Raw genomic sequence first — 12,965 nt, 5'->3', positions numbered from 1 at the left:
TTGATGTAAAGTGGTAACTGTAGCCCAATTTCTCCTACTCCTTCCAAGATATTTGCTCATTAAATAGCCCTTGTCCTCATGGTATCTGAATGCCTCTTACACACTAATGCATTGCATCCAGTGAGAGTAAGGGAATATTAGCCCCATTTCTACAAATGGGAAAAAAGGTAAGGTGATACTCTTGTCTATTCTCTGAGTGTATCTCAAAGGAATAACAAAAACTTCTGAATTAGACTTCACACCTTGACAGGAACTCAGAAGGGAACGCTGTCACAACCATTGCTTTAAGGGACAAATAGCTCTCATTGTGCATAGGGTAGAAATTACTTTCCTGAGGTTATACTGAAAATCTGTGACTGAAGACAGAATTGAACCAAGGTCCCTTGAGTACTGTATTCAGTGAGGTTACCTTTTATAATTTCTATGTAACAGTTATTTAGTTAATAACAAGATTTTCTTTTTTCTTTCCCCCTGTTGTTTTTATTTTTGAATGCATTTCATGCTCCAGGTTCACCATAGCTCAAGAAAGTCTAACATGTATTTATAAAGCCAGGCAATATATAATGATCCTGGAGACAATATTGTTGTCCATGATGTATGAAGCAGAAAAAAGAGAGTTTGATTTTCATAAGCTCTAATGACCCTCCTGGGCAGCTGGAAATGTACATTGTTTGAGATAATCAGACAAACTGATTCCATTATAAAAAGATGTATTGTTTCTATTTTATGTTTTCACAAGCATTTTGTCTAATTATTGCTGACATTTCTAACCATATTGTGAAGTTTTTCAGGGGGAAAAGAAGGAGTTTATCTCCATTAAAACTGGAAACAAACTGATGCTAACTGTTTTTATAAGCTGAATACACTAAAGTAAAAGCAAATGCATTAGAGCAATTAGGAGGAATTAAAGCAAAGTCTGTCTTTCCTATATTTTCCTTGTGGAAAAAAAAAAAAAGAAAAAGATGTACCAAAGATTACCATCCGACAGCATGAGTCTGTTGTTCTTAAAAAGCACTGTGAATGTTTTTCATTAAGTTATCTAGCCCAGGAAATCTGCTGCTGTTTAACCCTTTCACATTCCCGGTGCTGAAATGTTTAAATGCTGAAATACAAATGAGGACAGATGATTCACCACCGCTTAGGATTCAATTATTATTCCTGTTCCTAGTTATTTTCAGAGATAGATATAGATTATATATAGATATAGATGACATAGATATGGACTACTTCTTGGCCTAAAATACCATACAGAGTTTATTGGCAGTGAAATACTGTGCTTTGTTTATAGTCTATATGATTTGAAGCCAGCAGTATGATATTTTCCAACTTGGATACAATGATCCTTTTCTGAAAAAAAAAGATGATTCAATTCATACTTATTGGCTAATCGGCATATTATTGGTTAATCCCATAGAGTCGTTAAATATGTTGAGAGTTTGCTTGCAATGGTATTATGGCAGGGAAGAGCACTCTTGCTCATTTGTATTATTTGGAGATGAATTTCCATGCCCCAGAGGACACTTACCTTCCCTCTGGTGCTGGCAGGTGAGCTGAAGTCCTATTGCCCTAGTCTCCAATGGTGTGTGAGAAAACTGTGTTGCTATCACTTGCTCAAAAAGGGAACTTCTGGTACTGTGGCTTCAAAAATAAACAAATAATTAAATAATCACAGACTGACCTACTCTGAAACTGTCAAAAAGACATATCAAATTATGTCCTCAAATATTTCTGACTATTTATGCAATCTGGTCCCTGATCCTCCGTTGAGATTAGATCTTATGAAAACATGATTTCCAAATACTGATTTTTCCTAGTATTCTACAATTTTTCTAGGAGCAAATTTGCTAACACTAGTTAATATAAATGCAATGTGCTGCCTGTTTAAAAGTCAGTACCACCATTCTGACTGGAGTAAATCTGCTGAAATATCTATTGGAACTAATCCCTGTTCTTGATGTTGGCTGTACCACTGCCCATCTCCTTCAAAAAAGCCTCTAGGTTTATTTATCCAAAATATTTTGTATCTCCTGCAGTCAAACGCAGTGACAGAAAAAGGGTATAATATGTGTGTCTTGAGTGCTTTCCTGTGTACTCCTAAATCATATGAAATTTCTGTATATCTGCATTACACAGGACACAGACTGAGAGCTAATACAGCTGAAAAGATGCTAGAATCTGATTAAAATTCAAAATCCAGTTGTTTTTCTTTGGTAGGGGTTTTTTGTTTGTTTGTTTGTTTTTGTTGTTGTTGTTGATGGTGTTTTTCCTTTTGTGTTTTTGGTTGGTTGGTTGGATTGTTTTTTCTTGTCTCCAACCCCCCGCCCTCCCTAGTTAAAAAGCTGACTGTTATTTATTTTTCTAACAGGAAAAAAGGAAAAAAAATAGGATAATTTTCATTTGGCTTGCTAATCTTGGCATTAACCCAAGTTATTTCAGAGACTTTTAACAACTGTATTTACAGGTCTTGTACAGTCTGTCAGGTTCCTCTATGGGGTGGCTGTAGAGGACAATTCCTTTAGAAGTCTTGATAGATAAATTTTCCAAGATATAACGGTGGATTGGAGCACTTCAAGATGAAATTTTTTCTTTAGAAAAACAAGAGACTATCATTAGAGACTATCTAAAATATTTCATATTATCATTTTTGAATAAAAATTGTAGAAAGAATAGACCAGAAAATTTTCAAAATTTTGAATTATTTTCTTGATTTGTGACCAAATTAAATGTAAACCCACTGCCTTAACATTTGGGATGAATATTTAATTTTTTTTATCATCCAAATAGTGAAACACTGAAAATGAGGCTTGATTATTGAGAGTGTTACTGATTTTTTTTTTCCCTGTATGCTTCCAGAATTATATTAACACCCCTCCACCCCCCAAGAAAAAGCAGAGTTGGGAAAGAAAAGTAGTAGAATGTAAAATTACAAAAGTAGAAGGCTAATATTTTGTTCCATGTTTTTGTTTTCTGCCTCAGGAAATGTACTGTGTATGAAGCATAATTTACAAAAAAATAGAAAAAAGATTGTTTCTTTGAAGGCAGCAGACAACACACAATTTTTGTAAATATAATATTTATAGGACCTTGCAATTAATTTACAAAAATTTTACATCAAAAATGTATGCTGATGATTTTACTCTTTAGGGACAACAATTGTCTCCTCAGTCATGTTTTCATACACTAAAGGCAATTATTGTTGCTTCTAGCTGTAATAAAAAAATAAGCGAAACAGATAGAAGTGTCTTGGTAGAAATTGAGCTGAAACTCCCACTGTGGAAATAATCAGAAAATTAAAAGCTCTGCAATCTTGCAAATAACATTGCAACTTAATATTATTGGAACATAACATTATTATCTCTTTTTATAGGGAAAACAAACATAAATATATTTTCAAACAACACTGATGTTATGGTTTCACTATTTTGTCTAACAGAGAAGGAAAAAAATGGGAAAAAGCAATAACTGCTTCCAGTTGCATATCAAACAAACAACTGGGAATTTGTGAAAAATTATCAATGGCGGCAGGATTATATTTCTTCTACTGTTAGATCCTTATCTAACTCAGTATACACAGCACCTAAGACACATGGCTCATCTTGCCATCTGATGGGCTCTAAACTAAATTTTATTCATGTTTGGGTCACTTACACTCCTATTAGATACTGTTAGTTTCACAGTCTGAGCAGTACAGTTGAAAATACAAAACAAGGAAAGCACCAAGTAATTTATGTATCCAACTTTGTTTTAGTGTTCATCATCTTGTTCCAACCCTCCTACCATGGGTAGTGACATATTCCACTAGACCAGGTTGCTCAAAGCACCATCCAGACAGGCCTTGAACACTTCCAGGAATGGAGTATCCACAGCTTCTCTGGGAAGGATGTGCTAGCGCCTCCCCACTCTCACAGTGAAAAATTTCTCTCTTATATCTAACCTAGATCTAGTCTCTTTGAGTTATCATAGAATCATAGAATCATAGAATAGGTTGGGTTGGAAAAGACCTCCAAGATCATCAAGTCCAACCCCTGATCCAACTCCAATTACTATATCATGGCACTAAGGGCCACATCCAATCTCTTTTTAAAAACCTCCAGGGATGGTGAATCCACCACCTCTCTGGGTAGGCCGTTCCAATGCCTGATAACCCTCTCTGTAAAGAATTTCTTCCTAACATCTAACCTCAACCTCCCCTGGCAGAGCTTGAGCCCATGTCCCCTTGTCCTGTTGTTGGTTGCCTGAGAGAAGAGACCAACCCCCGCCTGGCTACAACCTCCCTTCAGGGAGTTGAAGAGTTCAAAGCCATTTCCCCTTGTCCTATCACTACATGTCCTTGTAAAGTCCCTCACTAGCTAATCATAATCTTGTATAACTAATGAGCATTTGTCTATGCTTTTCTCTCAAGTAGAGAAATTTACATCAACAAAACTTCTCTTCCTTAAGGATGGATCTACTTTTGAGTCTCTTTCTGCATTCATGCACGCTAAAATACCTCATCAACCACAATGGGCAGCCTCCTGATCTCCCGGGTGTGTGAAAGACAAAAGTCATAGAGCATCTCCAGATCTGCAGTGCTGCCATATTTAGTAATTGCTCAAAATACTGGGAGGAAGTTACAACATCTTTATTGTGGTTCCACACAAGAATTTGAGATTTGAGCCCCAAAGAAGAAGTACACAGGCTGTGGCCTTTGCTGCTACAGTTAGTTTACAAGTTAATGTAGAATGAAGTCACATTCTACAAATCAGTGATAAATGTAATTTGTTTAACCTATATCCCTATGTGGAGAATGGTTTTAAAAGAAGTCATAAATCTCTTTCCTTTCAAAAACACACAAACTTTAGAATCAGAATTGTATGAACAAATATGGAAGGTGACAGGAACCAAACTGAAGTTCCATCTGACCATCAAATGAAAGCCATTTTGCTGCAGTATTTCATGTATAGTGCAGTAAAAGCACCTCCAGATCTACACTGAGTTTTTCAAAGGAAGATCGAAAGGTGTGGATGTTCCTACATGTGTAAAGTATCATTTGAGGTCTCTCTGATTCATAGAAACATGACGTATTTTTGTTTTTACCCTTTGTAACCCAAACACACAGCTTCATGTATATAAACTGCCACATGAAGACATACACATGCAAATACAACCACACATTTTATTTTAGTTTTAGGGGTAATTTTGAAGGATTCTACTAAAATCAAATCAGGACAGTACCTATGCAGGTGAGATCTCAGAGGTCCCTTCCAACCCTGCTGAGTCTAAGATTGTGAATGAAAGGATAAGCCAGGTGGGTATGATACTAAGCTGCATCACTTAAAGCACTATTCCAAAATATTTAGATTGTGTGCTGGGGTAATGGCAGTAAGATCATCTTAAGGAGTTACCTTCTTCAGAGGGAAGTTACAAACTTCAAACGCAGTACCTGACTGAACACATGCTTTCATTTTGCAGTCCCTGGTGGGTAGGTGTGCTTTACTGCTGGGAGGGAAAAGTGTGCACTTGTGCTTATCTTATCTCAGCTTACAGAGATGTGACTTCTAGCACAAGGGTGGTAATTGCTATCTTCATTATTGGTGGTTGTAGGGATATTTTCTATGAATTAGAATTTTATAGAAATCACTCTTGTGTTCACTGCCTTTAGTCCCTAGAGGAACATCTTCATTTTATGAAACATTTGGGGGGGCTGGAAATCAAGGAAAATTGTCTGTTTTTATTGGCTCTAAGAATGAAAACACAGAATTTCTAAGGATTTCTAATACTTGAGGAGGTATTTTACATGAGGAAAGTTTAAACAAAATTCAGCAGTGTAAATCTATACTTACCACTTCTGAAGTGAAAGGATCTGGATTTGAGAGGAATGTAAGAATGCAGGTGAAAAAAAATATGCAGGTGGGGTGCTTCTGAGACACCAAAGATAAAATGAGAAAAAAAGAAAATCAAGTGCAAGAAATGAATGATAGAAATTTAATCCTGACACCTTTATATGGACATCAACATTTTTTAAAAGATGTCCAAAGCTCCTCCTAAAACACAGCCAGTTTGGGAAAGGAAAGGACTGCCTTCTATTCCACGTTTAATTTCCCAGTAACTGGCAATACCTACAGGCATCACTATCTAAAATCTGACAGCATCTAGCATCTAAATATGATAGATAAGAGCCTGGCAGACAGGCAGGGGACTCCCTCCCTCTGTTTATTCATGTGAAATTGGGAGGAGAGAAAAACCTCTACAGGATTTCTTTCAGCTCCACCCCTGTCAAAAGCTGAAACTAATGAGCTGGAAATAGGAAATGTGCAAAATAACTGACACTTCCCTATCTGAACTGCATTCCTTAAGAGTTGTTTTTTTATTACTAGATAAATGCTTTGACATGTGTATTTATGTGAAGTCTGAATGTGATTTAGATACCAACTACCTGCTGAGCTAAGAATATTTGCTTCATACTTAAACCAATATGTTTATTTAAGAGATCTTTAAGTTTTAAAATGCCCTCGGCTTCCAGCTCCGCAAATGGGTAACCTTTGTATGTGGAATGCATTGTGCACTCCATTTGTTATTAATATAAAGTAATATTTTCCCTTTGCTCTGCTCGATTCTTTTCTTTAGGAGTCCTTTTGCTGTAGCAGACTCGTGTGAAAATGTGCATATACATGTTTGGAAGAGGATGGAAAATGCTGATTCTCAGAGCTTCTGCTTAGAGATGATGTCCACCAATCCTGCTTAAATAGCAAACAAAGGGTTTTTGTTGCTCTTGCAGCGAAGTATTTTGAGAGGTAGGGCAAATCTTTTGTTCTGTGTTTTTGTGCATAGCACAATAAGGTTAGAACTTGTGGATATCGCTTTGATTTAAAGAATAAATGGCAATGTCAGTGTGCAGACAAAACAATCTAATTCATGATTTTTATTTGAAAATGCCTTATAACTGAGCTCTGTACTTTCATGGGTGAATTCCTCAGCTCTCTACTCCTTGATTATGCATGTTTAAGGCAGGTATGGCTTTGCTCAACTGAAACTCTTCCCCAAAACAGTGGAAAATTTGTGTAAAATTATACAGCCTTGGCTCCAAATGCAAAAACTCTTTATTTTTTATTTGAAAAATAAAGTACTATTTTCAGGTCTTCTGATCAGGAAATATTTGGAAAGCAGCCAGCAGTTGGAAGGCATGGTCGTGATTCAAAATTTCCAGCCAAAATCAGGACACCTTTTTCAAGAAAATTCATCTTGTAAATAAAATCATCAGTATAATGCAGAGTAATCCCTTCTAGAATGAAGCCCTCTGAATGCAAATGCATACGACAGGATATTTGGGTTCCTGTCAGCAACACCACTGACACATGTGCTCAAAGTCTTTCACTTAATGTATAGAAGAGGCCAGCAATCTGCAATGCAAAGTTTCGAAGGCAATTACTCTTTCTGTTTAATTTAAGCCCACATTCAATTAAGTGGAGCTGAATTGCTCACATCCTTTCAGCCAATTAGTCACAGGCTTAAGTTTTTGTTTTGTTTATTCTTCTTCCCCTGTTCTACACCCCCCTCTATCCCCCCCAAGAAATAATCAGTCCTTGGGCTTCCTAATGAATATAAGCCAAACTGTTAAAACAGGTTTCTGAGTGTTAAGGTTTCAGACAGCAAGTTCTAAGCACCAGATCCACGACAAAACAGGTGCACCCTTTGGAAAACACATGGCATTTGGGTTTGGGGTTCATTCTTGTGGGGGAACCACACCACAACCTTGGGGTGACAGAAAGTAGTGTGGCAGAGAGCAGGAGCTTTGTGCTGAGGACACAACGGCATTCACAGCTGAGCTGAATCAGATTGAAAAGGGACTGTCAAGTGCTGTGCGTGCCATAATTAACCTTTTTCAGGTTTCCTTCCCATCTTTTAAGCAAGCTTTCTCATAGGTTATTATGCCCTAAAGCCCATAATGATATAAAGCTGTGATGATGGAGCACTGACCTCTCCACTCTGCTTGGATCTGACCCATAATATTTTGAGTAGTGGAGATCTGAACATTTGCTAATATTTTCTTACCTTTGCGAGAAGTAAAACCCCAAAAACTCTCTTGTCTTGTCTGTTATATATTTCCACAACAGTGAATGTTAAATGATATTTATTAGGGTGGGGATGGGCTTCCAGAGCTCATTTTTAATATAATGGCTAGTATCATAATTCCTTGAAACTGTTCCCCTGTGGTGAAATAATGAAAAGTAACTGAAAAGAGCTGCAAATGCAACTTCTGAGTGAAGAATTATTTTAAAGCATTCCTCTCCTTGTGATAGCTTAAAATATTTGTATAATAGCATTTGTTGCTCTGTCTAGAGATATAAATTATAAACTTAGCTATAACAGTATCCCTGAATAAGACCTCTTAGGCTTTATGTACTGAGTCCACAGAAACAGCATGATATTGAGCAGGACATTAGTAAGAAATACTCATTGTAAAACACATATTTGACCAGTATATGAATCCATAATCTTATTAAAAATATTAATTGCAAAGATGTCATATAGAGGAATTAAAAAGTAGGATGGGAGGGGAGTCAATTTTAGGGTTTTTTTCTTCTTAAATTTTAGAAAGAAAAAGGTATAAACAACCTGGATGACATGGCAAGGTCCTTAAGCACATACAACATTGTAAGCCACTAATTTCGGTGACACAAAACACACACTTGGAGTAAGCTGAACTGCCTCACTGAATTGGACCTAGAAAGCTCAAGAAATTTAAAAACTCAGGGTCTGCACAAAGAGAACACTGTAAAAAAGAATTGAAAATGAACAGAAATGCTAATCTGTCCATTTGGGTTTTACTCTTGTTTATAATGTAATAGTTGATAATACTTGACTAAAAAATCAGGATTTGTCATTATAGTCTTGAAATTCATACAAACTTTTTGTCAGAACCATTGCTGCTGTTCTATAATAAACCCTATTTATTTAGTAAAATTTCCATTCTCTTAAGCCTTTTTTTTAATGCCAGTTCAGAAAAACATTGCTGTAATCACCTCACTTCACTTCTAAAATTCCTTCCCTGGCTCCTTTCACCACTACATCAAATAAAACTACTAGTTCTTTTCCTGAGCTCGAGTGCCCACTGAACTCCACATATGTGAGTAATCACACACACAGGGCCATTCACATCCACATGGTTTTGCGCGTCTGGGGTGTCGGCTATTCATTAGCTCCTGACCTCACTTCATGGCTCACCCTGAACTATTCCCCAGCCTTCCTTTTGGTTCCTTGAGTGCAGGCTGTCCACCCAGAATTAGCTGCGAAAAGAAGCACTGTTATAAAATTCTTTCTTTGAATCCACTCCTAACATGATCCCTGTATGAAACAGCCAGTTAATAATGTCTAAATAAATGGCCAGGAGGAATTTGGGGATGAAGTCTTAGGTCCACTTAATTTACCGGGGCATCCACATCACTGTTACAAAGATTTTCTTCTTGAGCTTATTGTCTTATGCATGTGTACTTTAATTCCCCCACCCTCCTCCAGCCCCCAGTATTACCGCTTTTCTTTTTAATTGTTTTTACCCTCCTTGTTATATCTAGATACATTCAGCATGGCTGAAACTGACTGTATTAGGTCCTTTCATGTCTTCCCCTTTCCCTGATGGAATTAATCATAAATAGCTATTTCAGAGAATATTTTCTCTAAGAAATGCACATGTCTAAGGATAACTTTGTGGCTTTTGATAAAGGGACATTGCTGTGAGCTGTAAAGGCTTCATGAAATCAGGAGGGCTGACAGCAGAGTCCTTTGTTTTATTGCAAATATCTAAGACCACATAACTGATATATGGCTGGCTTCACATATGGCTTGTCTTTCTTGCCAAGTCTACTGGAAGACAAGAAGACTGATCCAAGAGTTATTTTTTGCATGTGCTTGGAAGTCCTGATTGCAGATTCCTCCTACAGTGGGGGGACACTATTTCAGTATCAGTTTTATTGCACTATGCTAAGATTTTACATCATTAACCCTATATGCTGTGCCTGGCTTTAAAACAGTAATAATAATAATAATAGAGGAAAAAAGAGCCAAGTCTAACAGTTAAAAGTACTTATTCTGTTTTTAATGTTACAGGCAAAGCTTCCATTCACTAAAAGGGGACTGAGATTCCACTACTGTCCCTGAAGGGCAGTTAAAAATGACAACTTAGTTTGATAATGCTCTCTTTAAACTGCATGTGTTACAATCTTCTGTGCTGCACCTTCCCCCTTGACCTCGTGAGCGCACCTTCTGGCTCAGCCCAGTAGTGAAATACCAGGCAGTGAGGAAGATCTGATGGACATTAATTCCCAGCGACAGCTCACGTTCTGAGTATGGGAGGGTTACTCCCATTGTTCTAAGAAGAGCTTTTCTGTATTATCTGTGGTGCAATAGCTATTTGCTGCTTCTCCACATCTGTATTGCACAATGATAATTTGGGAAACAAAGCAGTTCTGTCATGTTTTTTTCTTCTGATTTTTGTCAGTTTCGTTTTTATTTTTGTTTTACTGCACCTGCATTGCTGAGTGAGTTTTGCTAATGTAATCTTAGTAGCAATTGCTTTGAGGTTGTCAGGCCAAAGTGTGAGGTGTGAGAAAGAAAAAGAAAGCTCTGTGAGCCAACAAACAACACAGATATGTAAAATAATAAAAAAAAAAGAATTCAGATAATAATAACTTATTTCTTACAGTCAGACTCCAAAGCAGAGCTTGATGCATTTGCATCCTTTCGTCTTACTTCTATATGAATGTGAGACAGGCCGAGAAAGACTTGATTAGATTTCTCAAAAGTTTTTCTTTGGGCTAGTGTAAATTTCACTGATGTGATCTCCTTAGCAAGTCTTTTGAGCAATGCAAACATCCTACTTATGTCCAGTGTTGCTAAAATGCTGAACACCCTTCTTACGGCCCACCTGTTGCAATTGCTGTCCAGACAAATGCACACAATATCATTTTTTTGTCTCCTTTCACTGATGAAAGATTTCTCTTACATCATAGACAATTGCTTCTAGTTCCCAGAAGTTGTTCAGTGACTGTGATCCTGAAGAAAAGGACACAGACACATTGCAAATCAGACCAACTCACAGGGTTCCTTTGCTATTGGTTTTGTATGAACACAGGATAACAGAGCTTCCAGAAATGCATGACTATTATAAACAGTGCTTGTTTGCCCATCTAAGGAGAGACAGCATCAAAACCTTTTTATGACCACGTGTTTGAAATCACACATAATACACGGTTTTGCTTTTATAAACAGCACCGTGTTTTTTTAGTACACAGCCTTGTGCAGTTTTATAAACAGCACAAGGCTCCTGCAGTACAATCCAGAGACTTCATTCCTGTGACTGGCGCAAAAGGCCACAATATCAGTTGCAGAGATGGAAGCAGGAGTCCTGAGACCAAAATGCCTTTCATCAAATTTAAACACGGAATTATAGGGATTTATTTTATTCTTTTTAATGGAGGAAATTACAAGAGGCAAGAGACTCAGAAGAAGAAATGGAAAGAGAGTGAAGCTGACACTAACCACTAGTACATGCAAACAGGAGCAGCAGGAAACACAGAAGACACTTAACGTCAACTGCTGTGGAAGAAGAAAACTACAGCCACTCTTGAAGAGGAGGATGTACAGTTATACTTGGCAACTGCTGTGAGAATTGCTAATATGTGTAGCTGGCTGAGACAAGAACGAACCATCTTGTTGGCACCTTTTCTGTCAGGGAAGGCAATAGAAGCCAATCTAAGATGGATTACGGATACTCAAAATACAAAAACCAGCAATGATCACAAAAGAGCCCTCAACAAACTTTTTTAAAAAAATACACAGAAACAATAATTCAGAGACAAATGAACTGAAATTTCTCATGGGTGTATCAGTGGAAGAAGACTAAAGGACAGAGATTCTTGACTGAGCAGCCCAGCAGACAGTAAAGCCAGCAAAGTGATCTGTCAGACAGGATACCTGGATCTCTGCCTTAACCTACTCATCTTGGAGAAGGAGTTAATAACTTCCTTGCCAGCATGTAATTGAAATCAGCTCTATCCAGAAGACTTTCTGCATATTGGCTGTTTAAGAAAGACAGAACACCTTCCTGAGACTACCTTGTACATGATTTATTAATTATTATTATTTCTACAGAATCAGATTCAAGATTTTTAGCAAAAGTGGGAATGGGACTCATAGTCAAATAAGACGTTTGGGATTCAGGGGAAAAGGCTGTGTACTAAAAAACCCCAAACAATCTTTTACTACCTCACCAGAAGGGTTTGGTGCAAAGAGCTTACATTAAATAAGACAGTTGGTTAGTACTAATTATGTTCTTAAAGGAATTCTGGCTTGATCATATCTTCCACTCATTCCCCCTCCTCAAATGTCAGTTATGACTGTATTTTTGGAGGATGATGTTTATTTCATTTGATTAGACTTGGAATTAGTAAATTGATATTGCATCATTGTTGGGTTTTCCTCCCTTTTTAATTTGAATGCCTTATAAAGTATTACATGTTATAGTTCATTAGGTTCTCATTGATTGGACACTTATTAGCTTCCCAAGCCTGTTTCATTGTTCTGCTGCTGTGCTTTCACCATTTGGTATTCGGCACTCTGCATAATGAATAAATTACAGTTGAGAGAACGGACATCACCATATGGGGGTAATTTGTACTTTGACAGAAGGACAGGGCTCCTGGACTGGTCCTAAAGGGAAACTCTGCAATCTTCGAAAATCCCTCTAATTTTTCCAATTATTTACTTTCAAAAGGCCTTTTCCATCCCCAGTGTATGCAGATAGGAGCTTTGAATAGCAGCAAGCTGGGGATCAGGCATAAAAGTTTTAATTTTAATTGCAGAGCTCCTTAGATGCAGATGAGAGTATATATGCTGATTAACACCTTCATGGCTAAGGGTACTTGTAGGCCCTATGGCCTCTTGGATTATGTGGCCTATTTTCAACCTTGGGTAGTTCGTATTCTTTGCAT

The 12,965-nt window shown here is 37.3% G+C and overlaps 1 long non-coding RNA gene across 1 annotated transcript in view; it reads left to right on the top strand.

Annotated features, from left to right (window-relative positions):
• The first annotated feature begins 6,619 nt into the window (after positions 1-6,619).
• Positions 6,620-12,965, top strand: part of LOC120323522 — a 52,609-nt gene continuing 46,263 nt past the window's right edge. Inside the window, exon 1 of the long non-coding RNA XR_005564045.1 lies at positions 6,620-6,773. This is a non-coding gene — a long non-coding RNA (uncharacterized LOC120323522). The remainder of the gene's footprint in view (positions 6,774-12,965) is intronic.

The sequence above is a fragment of the Pipra filicauda genome, unplaced genomic scaffold (genome assembly GCF_003945595.2).
Source record: "Pipra filicauda isolate LSUMZ 115617 unplaced genomic scaffold, ASM394559v2 scaffold27_size4233163_pilon, whole genome shotgun sequence".
NCBI classification, from domain to species: domain Eukaryota; kingdom Metazoa; phylum Chordata; class Aves; order Passeriformes; family Pipridae; genus Pipra; species Pipra filicauda.
Note: the sequence above shows the minus strand (reverse complement) of the source record. Positions and strands in the feature narration are given on the sequence as shown.